This window comes from Helianthus annuus, chromosome 6, assembly GCF_002127325.2.
Source record: "Helianthus annuus cultivar XRQ/B chromosome 6, HanXRQr2.0-SUNRISE, whole genome shotgun sequence".
NCBI lineage: Eukaryota > Viridiplantae > Streptophyta > Magnoliopsida > Asterales > Asteraceae > Helianthus > Helianthus annuus.
The window spans coordinates 110198878-110217927 of record NC_035438.2 but is presented as its reverse complement, the minus strand read 5'-3'; positions in this window follow the sequence as shown (position 1 = coordinate 110217927).

Below are 19050 nucleotides of genomic sequence, written 5' to 3'. Positions count from 1 at the left end.
TTTGAGGATCACCTGATCCTAACTTATCCTTTATCCTCTTTGCAGAAATTTGCTGAGATTGAGGATTACGTTGGCCACGTGGAGGATCAGGATAGGAAAATTGCTGATCTTCAACTGGTTGCTCTGCTAAAGGATATCAAAATTGCCGACCTTCAGAAGGATCTCCAGAATGCCAAAAACGAGACGGCCAAGGTGTTGATCAACTTTGACTACGAGAGGCATGAGGTCACCGAGGATGCCAAAGTCTCTGCCGCCATAGCAATGTACAAGACTAAACTGCAGATGGCCTTGGAAGCTCAGGATCCTGACTTTGACAGGAGTACCTGGGACGTGGAAGGCTGGAAGCCAAGGCTGGCTGAGCTGGATGATGAAGAGGAGGCTGAAGAGATCCTGACAATTGAGGCTGGAGGCAGTGGCAAGGATCAAGGTGGTGAGGCAAGTGGAGCCGGAGGTGGTGATGCAGCGAAGGTTTAGGCTGCGTGATTGGGCGATGATGGAAATTTCTAGACATAGCCGGAGCCCAATTTTTAGTTTGATGGTTATTTTGTTGAACAATTTGATGGTTTGTACTGAACAATAGTTTTTAGGATTAAGGATCTAGGATCCTTCAGACAATAAGCAGGATTGCAAATGGTGGAGGGATCCTCTATTTGGGGGATGAAGCCATTGTGATTCTGCCGCCTTTATATTACTGCACTACTTAGAACTTATTATCATGGACACCCTTTACCTACCCCAGCGGACGGGCCACGTATTGCTGGTAGATGTTCGGGGTAGGTAATTTTGACAACCTTTTAAGGGTTAATCTTTTGTTAATAAATAAAACCTTAATCTATTGTGGCTTATCTTGTGTTGTTATCCTTTTTGTCCCTTTAATCCTCAATTATTTTGATGTACACTTGTTTAAATAAGTAATTTTGAACAAGTCAGATTGTAAATATTTAGGATATGATCCATGATCAAATATCCTGTAGTTTAAGAATCCCAAAAAGTAATATATTTTAAGGATCACAAGTTTAGTTGTCAAATTACTAGGGTTATTCAAATAATCAACGAATAGAATTGAAATAGTTAAGGATCATACCTGAGGATCCAAGTTAGGATCCTAACCATAATCAGGATAACTATAAGATAAACCTCAAAGAGAAGTAAGGATCAAGGATCCCTAGTTGTTTAACTTCAAGGACCTGAAATAGAGCATAACTTGGGACTAAGCCAATATAAGATAAGAGTTAGCAACTGGGGACAAGCCCAAGGATAACTGGGGACAAGCCCAAGGATAACTGGGGACAAGCCCAAGGATAACTAGGGACAAGCCCAAGGATAACTGGGGACAAGCCCAAGGACCGTATGTAAACTGGAGTATGGCCCTAACTGGCGACTATCCAAACTTAGTGACATGACAATGCCAAAACCTTAGCTAACATGAAAACGTTAGAAACCTTAGGAACGGATGTATGGTACGTCTACCATTATACGTCGGATCCTAGGTATAGCCAGTACAATGGAATTATCAGCCCCTAAAGCGAGTACTGGTCCCACTGCCTTGAACTATACCAGGATCATCATGCGCTACAAGCGGAACTGGGGTCGAGCCCAAATAACTGGGGTTAAACCCAAGGAACAGATTGCTTCTGTGGATAATCAACATTTTGCTAAGGATACCTGAACTTTCAAAACTCAGAATCATGTGAGAGATGGATAAAGGATACATGATCCTTATCCTTATATGAGAAAATAAGGAAATGAAATAGTTCAAGATTAGGACATTACCAGAGTAAGGATCATTGATGCTTTAAGGATCCTTCAAGGATACCCCTAATGTAAGGATCATCTGTGCCATGAGGATCCTGCTCACATGAAATATTTCTTCAAGTGGACAGCATTCCAGGCTCTTGGTAGCAAATCACCTTCCATGGTTAGCAATCTATATGCCCCCTTTCCTGCTTCAGCTTCAATCAAATAAGGGCCTTCCCATTTTGGTGCCAATTTTCCATCAGCAGGATTGGTGGTATTCTGAAATGCTTTCCTTAATACCATATCTCCAACTTGAAACTTCCTGATCCTGACATTTTTGTTGTAAGCACCAGCCATTCTTTGTTGATAACTGGCCATCCTTATCCTGGCTAGATCCCTGATTTCTTCAATGGTATCCAGGTCTTGAGCCAAGTTCTCATCATTTTCCTCAGGATCACGGGTACTTGTTCTAGCAGTTGGAACCACCATTCCTGTTGGGATCACTGATTCTGCCCCAAATACCAAAGAGAATGGAATCTGGCCTGTAGCATTCTTGGGGGTTGTCCTATCAGCCCAAAGCACATAAGGTAGTTCTTCTGCCCATTTCCCTTTCTTGGATCCAAGCTTCTTCTTCAAATTTTTGATGATGATCTTGTTGGATGATTCTGCTTGACCATTAGCTTGTGGGTGGACTGGTGTTGATGTTATCATCTTAATCCCCCAGCTGTCACAAAAGTTAATAGTTCTGCTCCCAATAAATTGGGAACCATTATCACATATAATTTCAGAAGGAATACCAAATCTAGTTATAATATTTCTTTTAATGAAGGATTTAACTTCCTTTTCTCTGACTTGGGCAAAAGCTTCAGCCTCTATCCACTTGGAGAAGTAATCAGTCATAGCTAGCATGAACACTTTTCCACCAGGTGCCTTAGGGAGCTTACCAACTATATCCATACCCCATCTCATAAATGGCCAAGAGGAGGATATGGGATGTAAAAATTCAGCCGGCTGATGAAGGATATTGCTGTGTCTCTGACAAGGATCACACTTTTTAGCATATTCCACAGCATCTCTTTTCATAGTTGGCCAATAGTATCCTGTCCTCAGGATCCTTGAGAATAATGCCCTGCCCCCAGTGTGGTTTCCACAATCTCCTTCATGGAAGTCTTTTAAAACTTCTTGGATTTCAGGATCCTCAATGCATCTTAAATATGGTCCTGCAAGAGATCGCTTATACAACATATTATTTAAGATTGTGAATTGAGATACCTTAATTTTGAAAGCCCTAGGGTTTTCTCCTGTAGGAATCTCTCCGTGTTGTAAGTATCTCATGATTGGTGAGATCCATGATCCTGATCCTGAATGAGATTGAGTATCCTCACTAGGGATAATCGCAGAATCCTCTCCTATTTCCATCGCCACATGATCCTCGATGGCGGGAGCCAGGATATGGATAATGGGAATGCTTATATCCTCCGGGATCTTCAAAGATGATCCTAAGTTAGCCAATGCATCAGCTTCTGTATTTTCTTCCCTTGGTACCTGTGTCAAACTAAAGGAAACAAAAGAGAGTGCCAATTCTTTGACTATCTCTAAATATTTGGTTAGCTTTTCACCTTTAACAGCATAGGATCCATTAAAGTGATTTGTAATTAACAATGAATCTATATGTACCTCAAGATACCTGATCCCCATATGCTTAGCAATTTGCAAACTAGCAATCAAGGCTTCATACTCCGCCTCATTGTTAGTGGTTTGGAACTCACAAGCTATAGAGTGGGGTATTATGTCCCCCTGTGGCGATTTTAGTAGTATTCCAAGCCCTGTGCCTTTGATATTTGAGGATCCATCAGTATAGAGTATCCAAGGATCCTTAGTCTCCTCTAGCTACTGGACTTCTAACTCAGCTTCCTTTTGTAAATCACTACTGAAATCAGCCACAAAGTCAGCCAATGCTTGGGATTTGAAGGCTGTCCTAGGCTCATATCTTATATCATAGGCACTAAGCTTCACTGCCCACTTAGCCATCCTTCCTGACATCTCTGGTTTCCTGAGGACATTCTTAATTGGAAAATTAGTTTTAACAACAATAACATGAGATTCAAAATAATGTCTCAACTTAGTAGATGCCATGATTAATGCAAGAATAAGCTTTTCAAGGTGTGAATACCTGGATTCGGCATCAAGTAGACAGGATGTTGTGTACTGTTTTGGTCAAAAATCACACAAGGATAATGCAACCAAACTTTATGTAAACGGGGAATGATGCTTGGTATGATGAACAAAGTGAAGGATCACTTAAATATAAAATGCACAAGTGACACAAGGATTTATACGAGGAAAAAGCCCTTGATCAATGAATGATCTGCGGCATAAAAAACCTCGGGTGATGGAAACTACCGATCACCAAACTTCCATATAACAAATAAAGGTTACAACTTCGGATGGTAACGAGCTAAGTACAAGGATCACTATAGTATCGTGTGTCAAAGCGTGAGGGAAGTGTGTTGTGTCTTCCGAATGTGGAAGAGAGCTATTTATACAAGTGTGAGTGGCCCTATTTTAGGTAAATAGACTAACTATTAGCTCGTTACCCCTTTAGGAATAAAAGTAAATCTAGCCTAAATTATCGCCCTTAAGTTATGCCGAGTTTCCATATCGTCCACAACGTTCATCTATGATTAAGCATATGCCAAAGTTGTAAAGACGAGTCCCTTGTTTACGTTGCTAAGAGCTGATCCTGCCAGACATTCCTGCAAGATAACATTAAATTCAATGAAAACAACTGTTAGTATGATGATCCCTGTGATGGTCCGTGATCCTGATCCTGGAACTCTTCTGAGGATCACTATCTGCCAAAGAAATAAGGATCACTGGTTAGGATCATATGCAAGGATCATAAGTCATAAAAATCCAGCCCTAACAATTGCCCCCAAAATATCAGGAGTAATATTGTAAATAAACGAGTTGTATTTTGTTTGATCTTATCCTCAACAAGTTAATCGAATAACTAGCCGTTAGAGACGGACTAGCCGTTGCGAACCTTACGTCACAGAAGTGACAGCCCTGCAAATCATCATTATAAATAGGTGTTAGAGATAGGATCAATTTGCATTTAAATTCAAGAGAGACTCCCTTTATATTCTCGTCCGAGGATCAATCAGGTATCTCTTTTCTTCTTTCTTCCTTCTCTTACTCTGTTTTTCTATCTCTTTCCATTATTCTTGCAAAGATGTTGCTCCGGAACTCTCCGCATAAGGATCCTGAGAAGAATAGTCCCTTGAAGGGTCAAGGGATCATCAAGGATTCTCCCGCCGAGAGGTGCTGTTTTACCGATCCTCAGGTCGACAAAATTCGTCATTGTTTTCCGGCGAACACCATCTTCAAGTCTTTTACTTCTACCGCTTTGAGTGATTTTATCTCTGATTCTTGGGTAGCCTTTCCTGTTACTCCGTTCTTGATAGGATATTCGTATCCTTTCCCACAGTTCACTCAATCCTTCTTCTCTCTCACCGGCATCTGCTATATCCAGGCTATGCCCATGATCTGGAGGGTGTTGTATACCCTTGAGAGGATCATTGAACAAGAGGGGATTGACCTCGGTATGGCGGAGCTGGCTGAGATGTATGATCTTACCACTTTCGGACCCCATCGTTATCTGTTTAAGCGAAAAGCTGGAGAGGATCATCCTGTCTTCAAGGTCACCAAGAACGACACAAACTAGAAGCGTCGGTTCTTCTTTGTTAGGAGAGATACCATCCCAGATGGGAAGGATCTGCCCAAAGAGTGGGCTACTCATGGTAGGATAGAGGATCCTGGAAGGATCACTATAAGATTTGTTCCCTAGGATGAGGATCACTAATATTTTCTTTGTTTATTGTGCAGCTATCTCCATCTCTCGTCTGAAGTTGACACCTGCTGCAAAAGAGAGACTTTTGGCCTTCAAGAAGCTTGATCTGGAGACAAGAACTTTCCAGGTTGCTACCCAAGATTCCCAAGAAGTATCCTCTGCCTCTGTCACAATGTCAAGTAAGTATCCTTATTTAGAAAGTAATTCTATGTAGGATTTTCAAGTTTAATTAGAAAACTTATCTTATTTTGGTTGTGTAGGTGCTGGAAAATCTTCTAAGTCTGCCTCAAAGTTTGGCATTGATGATCTTGCTAATGTCAAATCTGCAAGGAAGAAGACTCCTGCTGCCAGCCCAACTGCTTCAGCCCCTAAAGCACCTATTAGGGGTAAAGGAAAGAAGAGAAAGGCCTCTGAGGATCTACAAGGCCTGCCCCTGCTTCGCCAACAGTTTCTGGACTACTTCAACGAGGTAAGGATCACTGCCCCTGTTCGTTATCCTGACAATTTTGAGGATCACTTGTTTCTGACGTTATGCCTTGTTTTCCTTGTAGAAATTTGCTGAAATAGAAACTTATGTTGGCCACGTCGAGGATCAAGATCGCCAAATTGCTGACCTCCAACAGATGGGTGTGCTGAAGGATCTCAAGATTGCTGATCTTGAGAAGGAGCTTCGGGCTACCAAGGATGAAGCTGCCAAAATGGTGATCAACTTCGATTATGAGAAGCATGATATCACCCAGGATGCCAAGGTCTCTGCTGTGATAACCATGTACAAGATCCAGTTGCAGATGGCTGCGGAGGCTCAGGATCCTGCCTTCGACAAAAGCACATGGGACGTGGAGGGCTGGAAGGCAAGGCTGGCAGAGTTGGAGGATGATGATGAAGCTGAGGAGATCCCAATGCTTGAAGGTGGTGATGCTGGCAAGGATCAGGGAGAAGCAAGTGGAGCTGGTGGTGATGGTGCAGCGAAGGTTTGAGCTGCAGAATTGGGCGATGAAGGAAACTTCTAGACATAGCCGGAGCCCAATTTTTTTTTGTGTTTGTTGATGTTTTTAACGATGATGGTCTGTAACTCTGAACGATAGTTTTAGGATTAAGGATCCAGGATCCTTCAGACAATAGGTAGGATTGCAAATGGTGGAGGGATCCTCTGTTTGGGGGATGAAGCCGTTGTGATCCTGCCGCCTTTATATCCCTGCATTACTTTTGAACCTATTATCATGGACACGCTTTACCTACCCCAGCGAACGGGCCACGTATTGCTGGTAGATGCTTGGGGTAGGTAATTTTGACAACCTTTGAAGGGTTAATCCTTTCGTTAATAAATAAAATCTTAAACTTTTGTCGCTTATCTTGTGTTATTATCCTTTTTATTTTCAGTTGTTTTGACACATGTTTGTTTGAGTAAGAAAAGTTGAGCAAATTATGTTTAAGAAATTTAGGATATGATCCTGGATCAAATATCCTATAATCGAAAATTTTCAAGGTAGTTTATTTTAAGGATCATAGGTTCAGTTGTCAAGGTCTAAAGGTTATTCAAATGGATAATGAAATTAAAAATAGTTAAGGATCATACCTGAGGATCCAAGTTAGGATCCTAACCTTTAATCAGGATAACCATAAGTAAAACTTTAATGGATAATAAGGATTAAGGATCCTTAATTGTTTAACTTCGAAAACCTGAAAAAATGGAATATAACTTGGGACTAAGCCAATATAAAAGATAAGTTAGTAACCGGGGACAAGCCCAAAGGATAACTGGGGACAAGCCCATAGGATTACTGGGGACAAGCCCGAAGGATAACTGGGGACAAGCCCAAAGGATAACTGGGGACAAGCCCAAGGATCGTATGTAAACTGGAGTATGGCCCTTACTGGCGACTATCCAAACTTAGTGACATGAAAATGCCAAAACCTTAGCTAACGTGAAAACGTTAGAAACCTTAGGAACGGATGTATGGTACGTCTACCATTATACGTAGGATCCTAGGTATAGCCAGTACGATGAGGTTATCAGCCCCTGGAGTGGGTACTGGTTCCAAAGACATGAACTATACCAGGATCATCGTGCGCTACAGGCGAAAACTGGGGACAAGCCCAAGGATAACTGGGGTTGAACCCAAGGATCTGAGATGCTTTTGAAGACTATCAATAATATGGTGAGGATACCTGGACTATCAAAACTCAAATTCTCGTGAGAGGAGGATGAAGGATACATGATCCTTATCCTTTGGTAAAAATAAGAAAATGGAATAGTTTAGGATTAGGATATTACCAGAGTAAGGATCATTGACATTATCGGGATCCTTCGAGGATGCTTTCAATGTAAGGATCATATGTGCCAGGAGGATCCTGTTCACATGAAATATTTCTTTAAGTGAACAGCATTCCAGGCTCTAGGTAACAAATTTCCTTCCATGGTTAGCAATCTATATGCCCCTTTTCCTGCTTCAGCTTCAATCAAGTAAGGGCCTTCCCACTTTGGTGTTAACTTCCCGTCAGCAGGATTGATGGTATTTTGGAATGCTTTTCTCAATACCATATCCCCCACTTGGAATTTCCTTATTCTGACATTTTTGTTCTAAGCACCTGCCATTCTTTGTTGGTAGCTAGCCATCCTTATCCTAGCCAGATCCCTGATTTCTTCAATAGTATCCAAATCCTGAGCCAAGTTTGCAGCATTCTCTTCAGGATCACGGGTACTTGTTCTAGCAGTTGGAACCACCATTTCTGTTGGGATCACTGCTTCTGCCCCAAACACCAAAGAGAAGGGTGTTTGACCAGTAGCATTCTTGGGAGTTGTCCTGTCAGCCCAAAGCACATAAGCCAATTCCTCTGCCCATTTCCCCTTCTTGGATCCAAGTTTCTTCTTCAGATTGTTGATGATGATCTTGTTGGATGATTCTGCTTGGCCATTGGCTTGTGGGTGGACTGGTGTTGATGTTATCATCTTAATCCCCCAACTGTCATAAAAGTTAGTAGTCCTGCTCCCAATAAATTGGGAACCATTATCACATACAATTTCAGAAGGAATGCCAAATCTAGTTATAATGTTTCTTTTAATAAAGGATATCACTTCCTTTTCTCTGACTTGGGCAAAGGCTTCGGCCTCTATCCACTTGGAGAAGTAGTCAGTCATGGCAAGCATGAATACTTTTCCACTAGGTGCCTTAGGGAGCTTGCCAACTATATCCATCCCCCATCTCATGAATGGCCAAGAGGATGGTATAGGATGTAGAAATTCAGCCTGCTGATGAAGGATATTGCTGTGTCTTTGACAAGGATCACACTTCTTAGCATACTCCACAGCATCCCTCTTCATAGTTGGCCAGTAGTATCCTATCCTAAGGATCCTTGAGAACAATGCCCTGCCCCCAGTGTGGTTTCCACAATCTCCTTCATGGAAGTCTTTTAATACTTCTTGAATTTCAGGATCCTCGATACAACTTAAATAAGGTCCTGCAAGAGATCGCTTATATAGCACATTATTCAAGATTGTGAATTGAGATACCTTAATCCTGAAAGCCCTAGGATTTTCTCCCATAGGAATCTCCCCGTGTTGTAAGTATCTCATGATTGGTGAGATCCATGATCCTGAATAAGATTGAGTCTCCTCACTAGGGATCATTGCAGTATCCTCTTCTATTTCCATGGCCACCTAATTTTCAATAGCAGGAGCCAGGATATGGATGATGGGGATACTTATATCCTCAGGGATCTTCAAAGATGATCCTAGATTGGCCAATGCATCAGCTTCTGTATTTTCCTCCCTAGGTACCTGTGTCAAACTGAAAGAAACAAAGGAGAGTGCCAATTCTTTGACTATCTCTAAATATTTGGTTAGTTTTTCACCTTTATCACAGCATAGGATCCATTAAAGTGATTAGTGATTAACAATGAATCCACGTATACCTCAAGATACCTGATCCCCATATGCTTAGCAATTTGTAAGCCAGCGATTAAGGCTTCATATTCAGCCTCATTATTAGTGGCTTGGAACTCACAAGCTATGGAATGGGGTATTAAGTCCCCCTGTGGCGATTTTAGTAGTATGCCAAGCCCTGTGCCTTTGACATTTGAGGATCCATCAGTATGTAGTATCCAAAGATCCTTGGTCTCATCCAGCTGCTGGACCTCCAATTCGGCTTCCTTTTGTATATCACTACTGAAATCAGCCACAAAGTCTGCTAATGCTTGAGATTTGATGGCTGTTCAAGGCTCATATCTTATATCATGGGCACTAAGCTTTACTGCCCACTTAGCCATCCTTCCGGACATCTCTGGTTTCCTGAGGACATTCTTGATTGGAAAATTAGTTCTAACAACAATAGCATGGGTTTCAAAATAATGTCTTAGCTTAGTAGATGCCATAATTAATGCAAGAATAAGTTTTTCAAGGTGTGAGTACCTGGATTCAGCATCAAGTAAACTCTTACTTACATAATAGACAGGATATTGTGTACCTTCATGATCCTTAACAAGGACTGCACTTACAGCTGTTGAGGATACTGCCAGGTATAAGGATAACACATCTCCTTTTCCGGCTTTCATCAATGCTGGAACTGAGGACATGTATTCTTTGAGGGCTTGTAAAGCATTCTCATGTTTTTCAGTCCACTCAAATTTCTTGTTCTTTCTTAGGATATCATAGAATTCTTTACATCTTTCTGAGGATTTGGATATGAACCTATTTAGAGCTGCTGTCCTGCCTGTTAGCCTTTGCACATCCTTAGCGTTGGCAGGGGATTTGATATTCACTAATGCTTTAATTTGTTCCGGGCTTGCTTCAATGCCCCTCTGAGTTACCATATATCCTAGAAATTTACCTGCTTTAACACCAAAGTGACATTTTGAAGGATTAAGCTTCATGTTATAATTATCAAGGATATCAAATGCTTCCTCCAAGTCCCTTAGGTGATCCTCAGCTTTCTTTGACTTTACTACTGTGACAACCCTCACTAAACCAGGTATCCGTACGACTTAATTAACTATTAATTGTTGCCTAATTACTGTGCTTAACTGAGATTTCTGATAAACTGCTACCTGATTGTTGATACTTGTACATATCTGCATCATACTTTGATTTTCCGTCACTACATTATTTACTTATTGAACTCTAGTGACAAATATGATGCACAAAAGCACAGTAGCATTTGCACGGATAACCTATTGAACATGCTGATATAGCCAGCATCAGGCAAACACTGCCTCTAAAGGCCTGAATGAGCCAGAAATATTTTACTACACCCATAGTGTGTGTAGGGATACAAGGGTTGTATAACTACGTTTCTAGGAATAAGATACAGAGATTGGATGTGCCTAAAACGTACTCTAAGCACAAAACACAGCACTTTTTACCAGCATACTAGCTTCTAGCTAATTAATAAAGTGCCAAAACATGGGGAATTATTCCTGACACTTTGCAGAATAAATTGTGTCGCTAAAAATATTATTTACGACGCTTAATGGATTACTTAAGCACTTTAACGGATTACTATCCAACCGAACAACCGGACTATACCCGGAACATAAAAATATTGCCAGAAATATTATTGGTCTTTTTCTGAGCCAGTTAGGGTCCCTGATTACCCTAACACCTGCTTTTTAACGCGTCACACAACTAACGGGGTTAATCTCTAAAAGTAACCAACTTAATGTAACTGAGCACTAACTGAACAATCGAGATCCAACCGGATACCCCCCCCCCCTAATGGGATCGGCCAACATGATGGGACAAGGGGAGTACACCTTTTTGATATTTTATTAGATTTCGTGGATATCTAGAGACATAAGAAACCGTTGGACGATGGCACAATTTTTGTCTATAAAATCCACCCAAGACCCACAAGACTTCACACCTCACAACTCACCATCACTCTCTCCCTCTTGCTCTCTCCTTCTCGGCCGTAACCCCCCACCCACAACCATCCATCTTTCGGTTCTTGTCTTGCCATTCCAAGCTTATACAAGTGTTGAGGATCACGTACGAGGAAGCTTGAAGCAAGCGGAAGTTGAAGGACCTCGTTCATTTGCTTTTATCCACGCCATTTTCGATTAGATTCTTCCCTAGCCCCGAGCTAGAGGTATAATATTTAAAACTCACTCTCGAGCGTATCTAAAGTGGTTAATATGATTTTTAACGGTTAAAAGTTGGAATCATGCGTTTTGAATCTTTAAAGACTACTAAAACTCGAATATTGTTGGTTAAAAGCTTATAACGCGTGTAAAAGTCGTAGTATTCGAATATGTTGATTATTGAGGCCCGATCTACGATGTGGTGGCTCTTATCATCGTTTAACCCGACTTTGTTAAGATCACGAATCTTGACATACGCTTGTTTCTATTTGTACAAGGGTTAAAAGGTGAAACTCCACCACACGAGAAGCATGAACTTGTGTAAAAGTATTTTGACTTGTAAAATAGTATTTAAAACGAGCCGATCTACGTATGTACAAGTGGTATATTCATAGAACCAAGTGTCGAGAAAAATCACGTTTTTTTTTTAAAGTTGGATGACATGTTAATAAATATGATTTTTACAAACTACAAGTGTATAAACACTTGTGAAACGAAGGATCCGACAAAATAACAATTTTTACAAAAGTTGTCGGGAAGTTGTAAAGAATGATTTGTTCCAAAAACGGGGTTTTTGCAAGACTAAACTATTTATACATAGATCCACTAAATATAAGGTGATCTACACTATGATTTTCGGAAAAACTACAAGTTCATGTAACAACGCGACTTTACATACTAGTCTACAAGTTTGATGTGTTGAAACTAGTTTGAAGTATCGGAAATTGATTGGTTGATTAAAGAAATTGTTGGAATGATTTTGTAAAAGAAAATGATACGCTTAAAAGCGTGGCCACCTCCAGTTACAGGGGAAACTCTGGCGAAATTTTTCTAAAAATCCAACACTTAGAATTATTTACAAGTGTTAAACTATTTTGAAAGGTTTTCAAAATATATTTCGCCATGACTTTATTTATTAAATAATCGGAGGTGGGATTTTCACAAAAACTAAACGTGATAAATATTTATTCGATAAATATATTTTTCACCACATTGTTTTATGATTATTTTGTGAAAATACATAAATATTATTCTTAGAGTAAAAATAATATTTACAAACTTTGTCAAACCCAAAATAATACCAACGCTTACAAGACGAACATATAAGTTACAACGGTAATTATTATTACCACTAAATCGCCAAAACGTAACTTACGCCTTATCCGGAAATCATAAATGCGGATATTGTCAACGTATTATTTTGGAAAGTATTATACGAAGAGAAAATATATTATTTTTGAGAAAAATAATTATATTTTGGAATGAGAAATAAAATATATTAAGTGAGACTTAATATTATAAACGCACATGTATTAATTCCCCCATCCTTGGGAAGGAAATTAACTACCAATTATGTACAAGGAACAGTTGTCTAACTGTTTCCCGAAAATTAAACTATAAAGCTAAAGCACGGCCATCCGTCTAATAGAATTAGCACATGTAGGTCGTTGCACAGCTTTCGGACATTTGGAAGTGCTTGATTTAGCTACGCACTGACTGTGAGTTCATGTCCCCCTTTTCTCTTAACTGTTTTCAGTTTTATAAACTGCGGGGGTGAAATACATGTTACTATGATTATGAATACTTGATACATGGTATGGTTAGCGTAAGGAGGGTTACTATTTAGATCATGTGAGTGGGTAGGCGCAACTTGAGGCCATTAATCCTCGTAGTAGGACCGAGGGACAGGAGCGGTAGATCTATCTGGGTGTAGCGAGCCCAGCCCCAGGTCCAGCTGAACGGACCTCGGGGTGACTTAGTGCCCGACGCATAAATCCGCTAGGTTTGAGTCATCCCTACTTGCACTTCACACATATCAATGGCCTTGCAAACCATTGGTGATCTCTTTTTCCTTATTTGCTACATACCAGGTTTTTGATAAAGATAAAGGTTTGTTTACGCACTATCGCATGAACTCGCTCAACATTATTGTTGATTTTTCAACTTACATGTATTTCAGGAAACTAACGATCTGGCGCGGTATGGCTTGTTTTCCGCTGCATTAGGCCCGAGGTCATCCAGGGTTCGAGGCTTGTGACTCTTTCCTGGACAAGTCACAGTCCCTGAACCATGTTTACTTTAAGTTTGCTTTTGTAATGTTTAGACAAGTTATGATTATTGGGTGTTAACCCGTTAAGACAATGTTTTACTATTTTTACTTTTAATGGATGATCTTGCATATTTTAAATTCACATAGCTTGTAATGATTAAGCTATGGTATTAAGAAGTCACACCAATTAACCACGCTTCCGCAAAGCCAGGGTGTGACAGCTTGGTATCAGAGCTCTGATCATAGCGAACTAGGATTCCTTCTCGAGTCTAGACTATGATCACTAGGGCTCTCACGAAAACATTTTTACTGCATACCACTTAAGTCCAGATCCAAAACGTTTTTATAAACAAATGTTGAGCATATTTTATTTATTATTTTTAGGCTCAGTCTGGGAGGCTGAGGCTCGGTCTGGGAGACTGAGGCTCGGTCTGGGAGGCCGAGGCTCGATCTAATGGATCGAGGTAGTTGTCTAGTGGGACTAGGGAGTCAGTCTGGGAGGCTGGGAGAATTTGCTAGTGGGACTAGGGAGTCAGTCTGGGAGGCTGGGAAAGTTGGCTAGTGGGACTAGGAAGGACAGTCTGGGAGGCTGGGAGGCTAGTGGGACTAGGTGGATTATGTGATTATTATTTGGTAACTTATGTGATTACCTGATTTACTGATTATTTGTGCATACTTGTGATTGTGTTACAGACACATGGATACATCAGGCACCGGAGACTCAGATACCACTGGACCTCTACCCATAGTGTCGGATGACATTGTGTCATCGGAGCATGAGGTGCATACCTCAGACTACACGAGCACGGACGATGATGACTTCCAGCCGTTCGCTCTACCCGACGGCGCTGATGAGCATATCGATGACCCACCTGCTGAGTATCTTCCCCTTGTTATGATTCCAGCTCTGATTCCTCTTGCTTCTTACCCAGCACACGAGCTATTACCAGACGCCGAGGCTGACGGCGACATTGATCCCTACGAGGACGAGCCTTTTGAGGACGAGGTTCCTGATGCAGCCCCTTTACCCGCTGGCGGTCTCTTGATGATCGCTGATGCCCCAGCTGGAGACTCGCCCGTCCACTCACCAGTCCCAGACTCTTTTGAGTCTGTGGCATCTGTACCGTCTCACGAGGTGAGCACGCAGCACTTTGTTCATGACTCGGACCCCGATCAGGCATCTTCTGCCGCCCCCATTCTGAGCTTTGTGTTCGAGCACGACGATATTGAGGATTCCGATCCCGTTTTTCCTCCAGGATTTGATCCTGACCGCGATATTGAGTATATTCCTATGGACCAGCATATGGAGGACCCTGTTGATCCTGTTGATCCTGCTGATCCTATCGACCCCATTGATCCAGAGTTTGATTTTGACATGGCTTTTGACGACCCGGAGCCTGCCGTGGCCCCAGAGCAGGCAGCTGCTTTCGATCCTGTGCATGAGCATGACTTGGTACATGCCGACGTACCTGTTGAGCCCGTTTTGGATGACCCGCCAGTTGGCGATCTTCCTATTGATGATGTCCCTTTGTTAGTTGCTGATCATGCTGTTGATCCTTTTGTTGACCCACCTTTGATTGCTGACGTCCCTGTTGACCATCATATTGATCATGTTGATCCTGTTATTGCTCCTTTTGATCCTGTACCCATTGAGCCTGAGCACGCTCTATTTGCAGAGCATATGGATCCACCCGATGAGGAGGCTCAGCACGGTTGGATACCGGCTGACGAGGATGTTCCACCGCTTCCACCACATCACACTGAGGCACATCATACTGATTTTTCATTTCAGATCCCACCGTTTGTACCTCCAGCAGGGCCTGGAGAGGGCTCTTCAGCCCACCCTTTTGGGCACATACCGATGCCTATGCCTTTCATGCCTCAGATGACACCTGTTCCATCTTCTGTTCATGTAGCACCATTCGATCCCACCAGCATGCCACTGCTTTGGTCATCTTCCTCTCCGATGCCACCCACTGATCCATATCATCCATTCCATATGGGGCATACCATAGAGGACGTCTTGATGTCCTTTGTCCATCAGCATGATTCCCATACACAGCGACTCCAGGAGCTCGAGAGAGCTCAGTTATCACTAGGTCCATATCTTGGTCAGACATCCTCATCTTTTCAGCCTTTTCGATCACTACCCCCGGACTTTGCTGCCCGACTTACGACTATGGAGCAGCAGATCGCTTCTGTTATTCGCATTCAGCAGGCGATGGAGGAGGATTGGCTTCATTTACGCCGCTTACTCTACACTCACTTTCCCCCTCCTCCACCCCCATCCGCATAGAGCTCATCGGTGCCATAGTGGTAGACGATGGTGAGACGACAGCGATTGTGACTGCACAGCCTTTTGGAGACCATCTGATGATTTCTGACTTTTGTTGATACTTATTTGATGTACCTGATGTATGTGATACTGATATGATATAGTTTTGTACAGGGGTGATGTAGCCCCTATTTGATTGATGGTTGTATGACACACTTACTACACTTTATGGTCTCGATATATGTAGCAATCGCGGTATTCTCACCATATCTGATGCACTTGATTTCTTATTTATATATTTGCAACATGGGATGTTGGGACATGGGATGTTGTATATATGATATTTGCAACATGAGATGTTGGGACATGGGATGTTGTATGTATGATATTTGCAACATGGGATGTTGGGACATGGGATGTTGTGTGTGATATATTGATAACATGAGATGTTATATGCTATTACTATTACCATATACGTATGTTTATTATGGCCTAATCGACGTACGCATCTTTAGAAGATGGCACCAAGACGTCAACCGCAGCCGATGCCCACTACTCATGAAGAACTACAGTAAGTTATCGCTAACGCCATTGCTCAATATGCTGCCTCGCAAGGAGGACCAAGCGGAAGTAGCTCGAACATTAACGGCAACCAAAATCCTCCTCATGGTAACCCTAAGTCATTAAGACATACCATGGCCTAAATGGATTCCTTTAGCAGATGCTAATGCCGTTCCTATGATGTAATGTATGTGCAGGGTGCACCTACAAACAATTCTTGGACTGCAAGCCCATAAACTTCGATGGCACAGGGGGTGCTGTTGCTTTCGTCCGCTGGGCTGAGAAGACCGAGTCCGTACTTCGCATGAGCAAGTGCGCATTGGATCAGCAAGTCACTTACATCTCAGGGCTATTTGTGGATGGAGCCCTATCCTGGTGGAATCTACAGGTTCAGACCCTAGGAGAAGCCGCAGCTTACGCACTGACCTGGACTGAGTTGAAAGAACTTATGCGCAAGAAGTACTGTTCTCGCGCTGAAATCCAGAGGTTAGAGACCGAATTCTGGCACCTGAAGATGGAAGGTTCCAATATAGCTGAATATGTTCAGAGGTTCCACGATTTGTCGCATGTGGTACCCTATATGGTTACGCCCGAGTTCAAAAGGATTGAACGCTTCATCTGGGGATTGGCTCCTCTGATAATCAGCATGGTGACTTCTTCCAAACCTGCAACCATCACAGAAGCCATTGATCTGAGTGTGGCTCTCACCGAAGAGGCGATTCGGTTGAACAAGTTTGATGAGGTTGAGCCCAAGAAGAAGGAGACTCATGTGGAGTCATCTGGTGGTAATAAGTGAAAGTTTTCGAGTTTCAAGCAAAGCACCGGGATGGTGGTTAAGAAGGGAGAATCGAATGCGCCAGCTCAAGATACGGCTGGTGGTAGAAAGAAAGTGAAGGGATACATGGGTGCACACCCCAAGTGCAACTCATGCCAAAAACATCACTCTGGTCGTTGCAGCCTGAGAGTTTGTGAATCATGTGGGAAGACTGGTCATACGAAGGATTTATGTTGGGCTAATGCTGGCCGGGGAGGCCAAGGAGGAAATGGGAATAGGAACAACCGTGGTGGTGCTGGGAACCGCCCACAAGGAAATCAGGGAGGTGATGGGAACCGTGTTAATAATGCTAACCAAGCGGGCGCCATGAATCGGAACCAGGGAAACCATAAAGCTGGAAACAATGGTGGAAACGGGCAGAGGCCCGGATGTTTCAATTGTGGAGATCAAGGGCATTACAAGAGGAATTGCCCAGAATTAACCCAGGCACGCGGAAGAGTGTTTAACATGGAAGCCAGGGAAGCGCGCCAGGATCCCAACGTTGTCACTGGTACGTTCCCTGTAAACCAACGCTATGCATCCGTTTTGTTTGATACTGGTGCCGATTATAGCTTCGTATCGTTAGAATTTAAGAACATGCTTGGTTTAGCCGCCAGTAAGTTAGATATTCCTTACTCGATCGAATTAGCGAATGGGAAGTTAGTAGAAGCTAACGAGGTGATTCGAGGTTGCGTAATCGAGCTGGGAGAGCGTGAGTTTGCTCTCGATCTACTACCAGTCCAGTTGGGAAGCTTCGACGTGGTAGTAGGGATGGATTGGTTATCGAGTAACAAGGCAGAGATAGTTTGTCACGAGAAGATTATTCGTATCCCGACCGATGATGGTGAGACCATTGTTGTTCATGGGGAGAAGCGTGAGACGCCGTTAAGGATGATTAGCTGCCTGAAAGCAAGGAAGTGTTTGAGGAAAGGATGTGTTGCTTTTCTAGCACACATTGTGGATAAGAAGGCTGCTGAGCCAAAGATCGAAGACATCCCTGTCGTGAGGGAATACCCCGAAGTCTTTCCAGAAGACTTGCCTGGCTTGCCACCTCAAAGGCAAGTGGAGTTTCGCATCGACTTAGTTCCAGGCGCTGCGCCTGTGGCTAAGGCACCTTATAGACTCGCTCCGTCTGAGATGCAAGAACTGTCGACACAACTTCAAGAGTTGTTAGACAAGGGTTTTATCCGACCAAGCTTCTCGCCTTGGGGAGCTCCAGTTTTGTTTGTAAAGAAGAAGGACGGTAGTTTCCGTATGTGCATCGACTACAGAGAGTTGAACAAGCTGACAATCAAGAATAGGTATCCCCTGCCAAGAATCGATGATCTGTTCGACCAGCTTCAAGGTTCAAGCTTCTATTCAAAGATCGATCTTCGATCTGGATACCATCAGCTACGGATACAGGAAGAGAGTATTCCGAAGACAGCTTTCAGAACTCGATATGGACACTATGAGTTTCTGGTTATGCCGTTTGGTTTGACAAACGCACCTGCAGTGTTCATGGATTTGATGAACCGAGTTTGTAAACCATACCTGGATAAGTTCGTGATCGTATTCATCGATGACATCCTGATTTATTCGAAGACAAAGGCTGAGCATGAGCAGCATCTTAGAGCCATTCTGGAGCTACTAAAGAAGGAACAATTGTACGCCAAGTTCTCTAAGTATGAGTTTTGGCTACGTGA